Source organism: Tachypleus tridentatus, chromosome 1 (assembly GCF_004210375.1).
Source record: "Tachypleus tridentatus isolate NWPU-2018 chromosome 1, ASM421037v1, whole genome shotgun sequence".
NCBI classification, from domain to species: Eukaryota; Metazoa; Arthropoda; class Merostomata; order Xiphosura; family Limulidae; genus Tachypleus; species Tachypleus tridentatus.
The window spans coordinates 142,694,716-142,707,797 of NC_134825.1; positions in this window are offsets into that span (position 1 = coordinate 142,694,716).

Here is a 13,082-nt window from a genome sequence, read left to right on the forward strand (position 1 = left end):
CATTAGAAGTTGAAATAACAGGAATACTGAGGCAATAAAGAACATAGGAGGATTTACCAGCAACTAAAGACTCATTTTGTTAAGTTTGTTTAAGTTAATTAGCTACTTTTCTGTGACAATGGTGTTGCCAAATATTGACAGTTTTTCTTGATTTTATATTTTTTTTCTATTTATATAGGAAATTATTTAATTGGCATTTTGAACCTGTGATACCTGTAATAAATACGTTTGTTAACATTGCTTTGGTTACTTCAAATTTTGAAAAAAATTAAAACCCCATTATCTTTTAATGAATAGGTACTATTATTAGCGAATAATAATATTATTATTTTGTTTCATATATTCCTCTCTTTTATAGACTGTATTCATAATGCTTGTGTGTGTGTTTTTCGTATAGCAAAGCCACAAAGGGCTATCTGCTCAGCCCTCCGAGAGGAATCGAACCCCTGATTTTAGCATTGTAAATCCGGAGACATACCGCTGTACTAGCGGGAGACTATGATGCTTGTCAATGTCATTTTTGGTATATGCATAAATAATAGTCATTGTTCGTAGTCTAAGTGATTTTCAGATAGGTGTCTAGCTCTGTTGTTTTTATATTGATTTCTAATGATACCTAATATATATTGTCTTTTACTGGTAGTGTATCGTTTAACGTCATAATCCATGAATGATTACAACATTATCATGATTAATGACGAAAAAAAACACGACATGGACAAAAAAGGTGAAATTAGAATTTTTTGTTTGACCTTTGCAGTGATCTTAACTTTGAATATCGAAGATCAATTCACTATTGAAATACAAACATCTCTTTTATATTGCATTTGATGTTGCATATCAAAATATAACTTTTTAAAGCAAATGCATGACATTTTCAAATGAATTCACTGGTTTCAGCATGTTCTAAACAGTTGAATTTTTTTTCTCTGAGAATACAATATTTAACCTGTTTAGTTTTGCTCATAAAATTGTACTTACAATTAAAATTACAGATTTTATGTGTTTGGAGGTAAATAATTTGGAACAAGATGTAAAACTAGACAGAAAATAGTGAATAATATATTTTCTTTTTGATTTTGACAGAAACCAATAATCTTGAACTTATATCCCAAAGGTAATATCACCAGTCGACTGCTTACGTCAAGAAACATAGATTTGAATAATTTGGTTTTCTTGTATTTAACGTAGTTGTTACCTTAAACCTGTTTTAACTTCTTAGCTTAAACAAGTGAAGCAAGACAGAGATGAGTATAAGGATTGGATGGAGAACCTGTGTTGTTCACATATGAAGCCATACACTCTGTTTGCCTGTCTGTGAATGTTAGTCCTTTTAAATTAGTTTACCGATTTAAATGAAACTTCTCATGCGAACTTTAGTAGTCCAAATCAAACTAGTTTCGTATTAACTTTTCATTATATTAAAAATAAAAATATTTTATACCATAATCTTTATGTTGTTACTACAGTAACTGTTCCCAATAGTTAAATTTGAAATTTTAAGCATTTGGCTTATTTGCCATAATAATCGATTAATATATTAATAAAATATCCAGCTACAATGAGGTAAATAAAGATATGACTGATGTTTAAGTTTTCTACTCTTATCTGATTTACGCCATTTAACTTATGGTTCATAGTAGTGTTAGAATAAATACTATATCCTGAATTATAAAAGTATTTGTAATTAAAATCTGTTTAGGATAATGCTTATTTCTTAATGTACAATGTAGGTTTTAGTAGATGTAAAATTCAAGGTTATTAATAAATGTAATGTGTTAAATGTATCAAATTTAAACAGTAAAAATATTGATCACATCTCATTTGTAAAATTGACTACTTTGAACAAGAAGTGACGCCACTGCTTTGTCATTTTTGCCAAATGTCTCGATCGACTGCTGCATTTCTTCACTTCTGACATACTTCTGTTTCAGAACGATTGTCTTGGAAAATGAATGCTACTGAAAATCTTCGAAGAGATTTTGCTTACTTTTAACAAATTTGCACACGTTTTCCTTTTTTTCCAAGAGAAAAAATGGAGGATTGAAGTCTCCTTAAAATAACCTGCAAAATGTTTATGGTTATATATTTAAAGTTCATTACAATAGCTTTAAAATTTTCATTGTGGACTTAGAGTTCACATTTACTTGCAGACTTTCATTTTATATGTCAGATTTTTACAATAGACAGATAACTGCAATTTATCTCTCAAAAATGCATATCTATTTGATGATATAATTTCTTTTTCAAAACATGATTTTGTTGCATGGTAACATCATATATTCTAACAGCTATTTTTTTAAGATCTCTGCCACATAGCATCATGAAACACAGATTATAAGCTTTTTAAGAAAGATGTGATGGCCTTTGTATGCATGAGAGGTAAGAACCAAACTGTCTTGTTCACGGTTCATATATGTGATGACATAAAGATATAAGATTGTATTCCAACTGAATATGAGAAATGCACATCTGAAGCACAATTCTATTTGATATTGGGCACATTTTTGTACATACCTCGGTAGAAGTAGTTGAACTAGGAATTTTTTTCTGTGCTACACCTTCTTTTTGTCCATTTATGCCAATATTATAAGTAAGAGAGGTGCGATATCTCACAGATTACATAATGTAGATCATAGGCTGTCACTGCTATTATGGGAAAGCTGAGCATTTGGTCAAGCTGAAGCCTTATTTTTATATCCTCAAAGTGAACTATCTTGATATTCCTGGCAAAATATGTATATTTTTATTTATAAATATACCAATCTTTTATAAATAAAGAGGGTGAGTTCTCTGAAATTTGTCAATGGATTTGAAGAAAGCCATATATATTTGTTAACCTGACATGATATATCTCATGTTAGTTTTGATGTTATTGTAATATTTTTTTTAAACTTGGTAAATTACATTTCATGTGATATAATGAGTTATATATGAAGTTTAATATTTAAATTTAAAACACTTGGAACTCTTACAACAAACTCTCCTAAATTTTAACGTATTAATTTAGAAACAATTTCTTATCATCAGACAAATACAAATCTCCCTCCAATGTTTACATCCTACTGATGAAAGGGTCGAGTATGGACCAAAAATTAACATGTAGGATTGTAGAGTTGTGTGATTTATATCTCCTCATTATTTCCCCATTCCGCACTCTGGAGTCGGGAGTGTGTTATAAAGGTAAGAGCCAAATCCCATCATTTGTGGTGTTTCAACAGTGGTGATGTTGAATAGCTAGTTCTTCTCTTCTCTCTAGACTGTCGCTCGTGAATCAGGGAGGGTTAACACTTCTACCATTTATATAGCTTTTTACAAAATCCAATATTTTATTATTTTTTCAAGTGAAGGTAAATTACGCCGATATCCTCTGGCAATTGAAATAGCGTAAAATAAAACAAATATTGTTATACAATAATGAAAGATATAAATCCTAGTAATTCGCTGTCAAAATGTCAAGTTATCAAAACTTATAAAGAAATAAACATAATAAATATAAATCAGTCAAATTCATTAAGAGTATAAAATAAAGAAAAATATTCAAGTTTTGAAATCTATTTTGTACTGCACCAAGACGAAAAGAAGGTTTAAAACGCCTGTTTTAGTAACTTTATCAGTAATTACTTTGTTTGATTGAATTGTACTATTTTCATTCCAATTCTACAGAATCTGATTTACCTGAAATTTCAGAGTATTTTTACTTGGTATGCCAGATAAAGCAGTGTTGGCAATAATGCGAAAACAAACCAACTTGCATATGAGTAAGTATAAGGTTTGCTTTCACTTTTTGTTCAAAGTTTTTTTGATTGGTGAGACGGAATTGTTGAAATTGTTCCTCTTCCATTTGTTCTTCAACCTATCTAGACCATCAAACATGAATTAAATGTTGTAATGTAAGTAGAGAATGTAGTGCAAATACAAAGTAACGAGATAAGCTTTATCAATTAAAACGCTATAATTTATAATAAACTTTCCGGTTTAACTCTGTATATATTTTCTGACGGTTCAACACTTCAAGATTATTATTCTCATTCACTGTCTTATATTCTTTGGTTATTATAAAAAATGCTTGAAAAGCTTTTCAAGCATTAAACACTCAAGTATCTTATAAATTTATACAAGTTACAAATCATAAAATTATGTTAAGTGACATTAATCAATTACACTAATCAGGTGTAACAAACTGACGATTATTTTGAAAGCATACACAATACGTAAAAGATATGCGAGATGATTCACAGAACATAGATTTGAATGATAAAATATCAATGATGATTCCTGTTTATAGTATGTTTTGTGTTTTTTTTATAATTACTAGCACAACGGTATCGGCTCATTTGAGTTTACATTTCTAAGCTTTTGAACGTTCTTGGAACAAAGCAGCTGGTACTCATAGCTAAGATCTAACAAAGTGTCATATAGCGTCATCTGTTGTTGCAAATTGTCCAAATATTGTTGATGAATGAGTTTAGATCTGAATTTTCCACAAGTACTAGTTTTGTTTTGCTTTCGCTTCTGTCTTTCAACTTTATCATTTCAATGAGATGTTTAGTACCTGCGTATTTGATTAATTGCGAATTCACAATCTTTTCATGTTCAAAACTGCCACAGTTAGATTTTTGAATGAGAAAACAAATTGTCAAAGTCCTCTCTGAAAAAAATTATTTTCATAACGAGATTGAAAAACAATCTAGAAGCAAAAGCCACAAAATTTTGAACAGAACATATGACTTTCTCTACAAAAGAGAATACATTCATGAAACGGGTCGCTCAGAAAAGACACTAACAACAAAGTCATAATTCAAGGCACTTAACAGCAAACCATTAATTCTGCAAAGATTAATAGTACATATATAAGACTATTGTGAAAGGTATTCTTTGTATCTAAAATCCCATCTCTGTAAGGCTGGGTTTATCGTTTTGTTACGGTTAATGAGACAACTAAGTGGTTTTGAATTGACAAAAACTCACAAGCTTCCAGCCACCATATCTCGAAAAAAAAATCATAACTTAATAAAAACAATATTTTTATCTAATGGTACTTTAGCAAATATCTCATCATCAAAATTTCTTTACAAAAACATTATATTTTTCTATTTTTCTCGAAGTTCTAAACTTTTTTTCTGTGACTGTTTACTGTTTTAGTTGGAGTAAAGAGGCATTTCCAAAAGACGAACAGTATCGGTCTTTTAAATACAGGATGCATTTGCTTCAAACGATTTTCGTTTTAAGGTTTCTTCAGAAATAAGGCCTGTAAAAAGTGTAAAATACTACACAGTACAACGGTTAAAACTTTTTAACATTAATTCAAAAAATGTTATGATTATACGTGGGCATCATTGGGCACCAAAGAAACACCAACATCATGAATTTGTTGTGTTGAGTGTTAAGTTCACGCATGTTTTTGTCTCGAGTATTTTTATAACAGGAAAATAAAACACACAAAAAACACAAAAAATCACAATATCCTCCATCATTTAGCAGGCATCTATTTTCTATGTCTATTGCTTTTTTAATAACGGTAAGTAAAAAAAAAACCGTTATGTGCAAACTCAGTAAAACTCTCATTGCCTCTTGTGTTCTTCTAGTAATATAATCCTACCAATATGTAGTAAATAATTATTTAATACATTAATATAAAAAATGATACAAACCTAAATGATAAAAACATTCTCAAATTAGGTCAAATATGACCTACTTTGTTATCGTTTCGGGTTTTTATTGAAAAAGTTAAAAGTATTGTCACATAATTATAATTCTTATATAGTCAGTCTTACTATAAAAATGATGCACTGTTTGTACATGTATGTGTTTGTTAGCATCCATCACCATAGTTTGTTGGCTTGACTACTGTAATGTTTTGAATGGTAACTGAAAACTCTGTCGGCGTAAATGGGATATTTTGTTTTGGATTTTTTTAGCCGATAAAAGAGGTAAAAACATAAAGAAATAATGGCATACTCCCACTTTTTTCATAAATATTGGTCTTTGAATTTGAAAACAGAAGTACTTAGTTAAATGATCAAACTATTACCTTTCACAAAACGCATTATGCAATTGTCATATATTGCAATCATTATGGATTTCGCCCCCCCAATGGCTCAGTGGTTTGCCTGCGGACTTACAACGCTAAAATCCGAGTTTCGATACGTGTGGGGTGGAAGAGCACAGATAGTCCATTGTGTAGCTTTGTGCTTAATTCAGAACAACAACAACAACATTAAGGATTTCATAAAATTCCATTGTTCTTTATACAAGTTCTGTTATCATAACGGGTATTCTCCGACAGCAATAATTATAACACAGCAGATGTGAGTTTGTTATATTAAAATATTTGTGTTTATCAACAATTCACAATAACTATCAGAATATATTCGGTTAGAAAGGTATCTTGTGCTGCATGTCAGAACTTGCTACATGTATGAATTGTGTTCTTTACAGTAGGTATATGTGGCTTGTTGGTAATAAATTTAAGAAAACTAAGAAGATAGATTATTCTACTACTTTATTATTACCACACAATCTGTGATAAGTTTACTTTAAAAATCGCTATTATATGCTGTTTATGGCTAAACTCACGATCATGCAGTGCAGACCTAACAATTCAAACTATATTGTCGACACGTATTTATATCCTAACATAGACCTAATAGGTTCAATACACTACTAGATATTATGATAATAATACAAAATCAAAACAGCTAAAAAACTCAAACGTTTTTAGTAACAAGGCACAATAAAATAACAACTACCAATTAATTCATAATTATTGAACTACAAATGTATAGTTCGTAAATATTTATGTAAACAAACTTGTGATAAACTATTTCTTCAAACATAAATGAAATAAATTAGTTTAATCCGTGTGCTAAATATATTACCTAAATAATAGCTTTCACATAATACTATATACAAAAATGTTTTCAGTTCATGGACAAAGTATACTCAAACAGTCTGTACCTTAATTTGCAGTATCCTTGATAGCCTCTCTGCAGAACTGATAATTATCAAGGTACGATGAATCTCATGAACCTTGTATTGTCGATTTTGTACCTCTAATGTATGCAAGCAGCTGATGGTCTGTTTGGTTGATAGACTCCTTCCCATAGTTCTAGAATTTTCAGAACTATATGTTGACCAGACACTCTCATTCCATCCCAGAGTAGTTTTTCTCACTACTAAACAGTTTTTTACCGATATATGTTATAGGAATCAGTTCATCTACAAATTCTACATGTTCTTGCATAAATACTCTTTGAAATCAAATGACTGACGTATTTACCTTATTAATAAATGGTCTGCCATTTTATAGATTAAAGAAATTCGGGTAAATCATCTGTTGTGATTGTTTCCACCTCACCTTATTAAGCTAGCCTGCGTTGGTCAGGTCACTCAGTGGTTCAACGACTTTAGAGCATAATTTGAGGTGATTTCCTATAATATACTGCTATTTCCAGAAAGGATCTGACTTGCTACTTGATCAGTGGATCTAGTGCACTTTGCGATTTAGCTTCTTCTCTTCCATAGCTATCTGTTTCTCAAACACCCTGTGCTCGCAAAGTCCACCACAAAATAACTGATGTAGTATTTAGATGGTCTGATTGTCAGATCTGCTATCCTCACCTGCTCAAACAGTTATCTGAGCTTCTTCTGGTGATATCTCTTCCAGTTGAGTGTGTCATGATGCTGTTCTCATTATGCTCAGTATTGGATACTGATTGATGATTAATCTAAACATCACCAACATGAACTGACAGCATCTGTTTAATGTCACTAAGGCTATCTTCAGTCTAGATTCTGATTTCATTTGAATCTGTCAATAACCTTTACTGAGGTCGATCTTGGTAAGGAACTTAGCTCAGTCTCGTTTTGTCATGATAGTTTACAGGTTACTCATAGGGTTTGAGTCGAACATTTTCACAAGGTTTAACTTCCAGAAATCTATGCATAAATAGTTTGAGCCATTCCTCTTTATCAAGATTATCACTGGTGAACAGTGGGGTGAAATAAAAGGCTTAATCATTCTGGCTTCTAACATTACCTCAAGTCTTAGTTAATTACGTTTCTCACAACATAGGATGTCTGGTAGAGGTTCACCTAGACTGGATTCTTAGTTGTAGCCTCTGCCTTCTGTTACACAAGATCTGCCTTCCCTAATATATTTATCATGATATCTGCACACTGGTATAGTAAATGCTGTATTCTGTTCTTCTTATTGCCGGTTCGTTCTTTACTGATGATTGCATCTTTGCCTGTCTCATCTTCACCAAGCAGTCTTAGATCTAAAGAGTCTTCATCTTTTAAGACAAAGTCACCAACTACTGATTCTGCACCTGTGACAGTCACATCTGCTATTTCTGCCTGTGCCTCAGTAGTTGCACCTGTTACATTTTCATGCCTCTTGAAGTATCTTTTCAACAGATTGGGGTGGTAGATCTTGGGCTTCTTGTCCACTTCCAATCTTATATCCAATTATAGTTGTTTGTGAGTTGCTATTGTTTTTGAGTAACAGAACCAATACATTCTGTCTGACTTTGATATGTCGATCTTTGTCCTTCTTGTCATATAAGTGATTCTGACTGCTTGAGCTGCATCAGGCTTTTTTTAGTGAATTGACATGTCTCTTTCACTCAACTTCTGAATTCTAATACATTCTGGTACATGCTCCTCACTTTTTATTTGTTTTTTCTATTCACAGTTCTTTTAATATCTGCATCAGATCTCGCACTGTTATTCCATACAGTAAGCTGAATAGTGAAAATCCTGTACTGGCTTCTCGGACTTTTCAGCAAGCGAATAATACTCCTTACATATGTCTGTTCTAATCACGTGGTTTTCATGGCATATTATTTCAATATGTTCTTTAAAAATCCATTGATTCTCTTACAAAGTCCAATAAATGTAGGGTTGTATGGAGAGGTAAAACCTTGTCTAGTTCTTATGATTCTATACAGCTCTTATGTCAGGCCCATGGTAATCGGGGCCCCTCTATCACTCAAAACATCTTTTTCAAGACATTTCTTGCAGATCATTTCCAAGAAGATTTCTCTTACTCTCTTTGTATCTATCTTGGGCAGTGTTATGGCTTCTATGTAACATATACATAGTCAACTATTGTCAGCACGTAACCTCTACCTTTGATAGATACAAGTGCTAGCAGTACAATAAAATCCACAGCTACTGAGCATCAAACATGAAAAGAATTTTGCTATAAATCAAGAGACCTGAAAATGGTAGAAGTACAAGTCTCATAAGCAACCACAGAGAGAAGGTTTCTTTCCACTTGTTTACCCAAAATATTTAATTGAGAAACAACGTGAAATATGTATATATATATATATATATACTACAAGGCTACAAATATGTATACACCCAACCATCACATCCATATGCACTTGTTGAACGTCTCATTCCAAAAGCATAGATATTAATATGGAGTTGGTTCCCCCTTTGCTGCTATAACAGCCTCCAAATTCACTCTTCTCGGAAGGCTTTTCACGAGATTTTCGAACATGGCTGCGGGGATTCGCTCCTATTCAACCATAAGAGAATACGTGAGAGGCTTGCAGTCAGCGTTGCAATTCATCCCAAAGGTGTTCGATAGGTTTGAGGCTAGGGCTCTGTGCAGGCAAGTCAAATTCTTCCACGCCAACCTTGGCAAATCATGTGTCTATGGACCTCGCTTTGTCCGCGGGGCATTGTCACTCTTAAACAAAAAAGGGCATTCCCCAAACTGTTGCCATAAAGTCGGAAGTACATAATTCTCTAGAATGTCATTGTATGCTGTAGCATTAAAATTTCTGCTCACTGTAACTAAAGAGCCTAGCCCAAACCTGAAAAATAGCCCTAGACCATTATTCCTTCTCCACAAAACTTAACAGTTGGCACTATGCATTCAGGCATGTAGCGTTCTTCTAGCATCCGCCAAACCCAGATTCGTCCGTCAGACAACCAGATAGTGAAGCGTGATTTATCGCTTCAAAAAACGCGTTTCCACTGCTCTAGAGTCCAATCGCGGTATGCTTTACATCATTCCAGCCGACGCTTGGCATTGCCCATGGTGATCGTAGGCTCGTGTGCTGACGTTGCTTCCAGAAGCAGTTTGTAACTTGGTAGTGAGTGTTGCAAATGTGAACAGACGATTTGTACGTGCTACGTGCTTCAGCACTCGGCGGTCTAGTTCTGTGAGTTTATGTGGCCTACCGCTTCATGGCTGAACTATTGTTTTTCCTAGACGTTTCCATTTCACAATAACAGCACTTACAATTAACCGGGGCAGCTTTAGCTGGGCAGAAATTTCATGAACTGACTTGTTGGAAAGGTGGCATCTTATGACAGTGACACGTTGAAAGTCACTGAGTTCTTCAGTACGACTCATTTTACGCCAGTGTTTGTCCATGGAGATTGTATAGCTGTATGCTTGATTTTATGCACCTGTTAGCAATAGGTGTGCCTGAAATAGCCGAACTCACAAATTAGAAGGAGTGTCCACATACTTTTGGCCATGTAGTGTATGTCTTTATAATAAAGCAAAATAAAATGGAATAAACTTGATTACTTTCCTTCTAGATACTGTCTTTTGACAGATGTCACATGACCTATAGAATCAGGTTACACTTCCAATAATCCATGACCAAAGGAAATTGGTGCTATCGTCTTTGGTCCTACGTGTTCTCTGACAATCGACGCAAGAGCCAACTTAATTACTTGAATCTAGTATTCTGTTGGTAGTATTATATGTTGAACTTCCCAAACAGAACTGCCTTGGTATGGTAAAACACCTCTTTCTGGTTCTTTATCCAGAAAATTATCTTCCACTTTTGTTCAATTTTTCTCTCGGACGTTGTCCAAACGTTCTGTAGCAAAGTGGCATTCTCGTGTGCTTCCTTCAGTTCCTGAAGACATATATTTGAGTTGTCACTTTTCGAAACATTTAGGATCTTTGTGTCTAGGGTGTGTTTGACGGTGTCTGGAGAGCATTTCAAGTCTGCAGAATGTTTATGAGAAACCAACAGCATCATGCAAAGCTTTTTGCAAGTGTTCCGATCTACTGACAATTATCTACGCTTTTTGGGCCATATCATGAGAACAAAACTTAATACATAGTGTTAAACACAGCTTTTATCAAGATTTATTTGTGGAGTGCTATAAACTTGATTTCTTCTAGCATATACCCTTGCTAGCTTCTTTCTATATAGTTAAGACACTTCATGGGATAGCTAATATTGATGACTATGTTCATTCAAGCAGAATCTTTATAACACGCTCCTGGTGTAAGTATATGGTAATTCTAAAAGAAGATAAGTATTCTCACTCTTGCTCATTCAAATGGCTTCTGGAATCATTAAAGTATCATCATAGTGTTAAAATTTACATTCTGTAATGGCATGGAAACATTTGCCCAATAAAGTGAAAAAATGACAACATATTCTCCTGTTCTAATACTTTTTAACAGTACTCTAAGGTCTGTTAATTTTTCAAAATACTTTGTGATCTATCACTATAGATGTGTTATATATTGAAATAATTTCTTTAGTGTCAGGATTGACTTCTATGAACTTCTGACAAACATATTTCCTGGCAAGTTCATAGAGTTTCATCAATACCACTTTTAAGTTGTTATAATCCATGACCTCTTTTGATGTAATGTCTAATGTGAAGGAAGGTCAGACAGGTTGACCAGTCATTTATGTTCCTAATTTGATTAAAAACGAATCTTTCATACCTCTCCAGAAAAGCTTCGTTGTTATCTTTTTGTTCATCAAATTTGGACTTGACCCCATTGTTATTCTTAGGTCCTCGTTTTTCTGTTGAGTAAATGTTGCGATATTAATTTGTACTCTTATTCATTCTATTTCCACTTTTCCCCTCTCTTGTTTTCTTCTTTCTTTTTTTTTGGTTTGTATTTCATACTCATATTTTTCTTTTAATCTTTCGTTCTCACTTTTCTGCCTACGCTCTTCTTTCTCCAGGTCTTACTGTTGTTTAACAAACTATTTTAGATTGCCACCTTTAAGCCCAAGTCACATGCCTCATCTATCAACTTATTAAAATCAGCCGACATAATTATATAGTGAGGTTGTAACCACTACAATATTTTTGTCAACAACAGTATTGTACATATAATTGCCACTGTTTTTTCATCTACTTTTACTGCTGTTTAGCACTGTTTAGTTCTGGCTTACTCACCGCTGTCAGGATTTACATATGGAACAGATTCTTTACAAAAGGTGTCTATGATTTGTTAGGTGATAGATTTCAACAATAAACAACTAGCACATAGTCAATTGGTATTAAAACAAGTAAAAAGTATATATAAATTTTGTAACATTGTTTGCTACCACATATGTATCAATAGCTTTAAATAACCGTCTCTTTTTTTTGTCAAAGTCGATACAGGTTTGTTGAGTTATTTTAGAATAATTTACAAAACAAATTATTGTTTTAAACTTTGTTATTACAATACATTTTGTGATAATTTCATTTTAAAAATTGTGACTATACGTTTCTATGGCTAAATTCACAATCACATGAAATATATATAACAATTCCTAGTAAATTGCCGACATGTATCTATACTCTGATAGAGATCTATATTATTCTACACCATACTGGATATTGTGATGTAATGATTGACAATTAAAACAGTTCGAAACACTCACAAGGTTTTAGTAACATGATGCAACATCATAACAATCAATAATCCACAACTACTAAACTAGATAATGCATAATTGATAAACAGTTACGTAGATAACCATGACATAAATTATTACTTTAAGCGTAATTAAATTTAACACTTGCAGTAGATAAACTATATAAATCACAATTATCCGTCAAAGTTAAAATAAAACAGCCATTTATATCTAATACTAAACAAGAAATAAACAGCCAGTTGGAGACATTTAAATGTAGACATAATCATTCTTCGTTTAGAGTTGCTGTCTAGAGGGCAGTTAGTTAGAATTGGGCAGTTAGCAGTATTAAATATCATGGTTATAATGCTTGCAAAGGTGAAATTGAATTGCAGAGCATGTTCAATGGCATATTGATATTCGAATGTTGTATCTCGTGTGCTTTCGC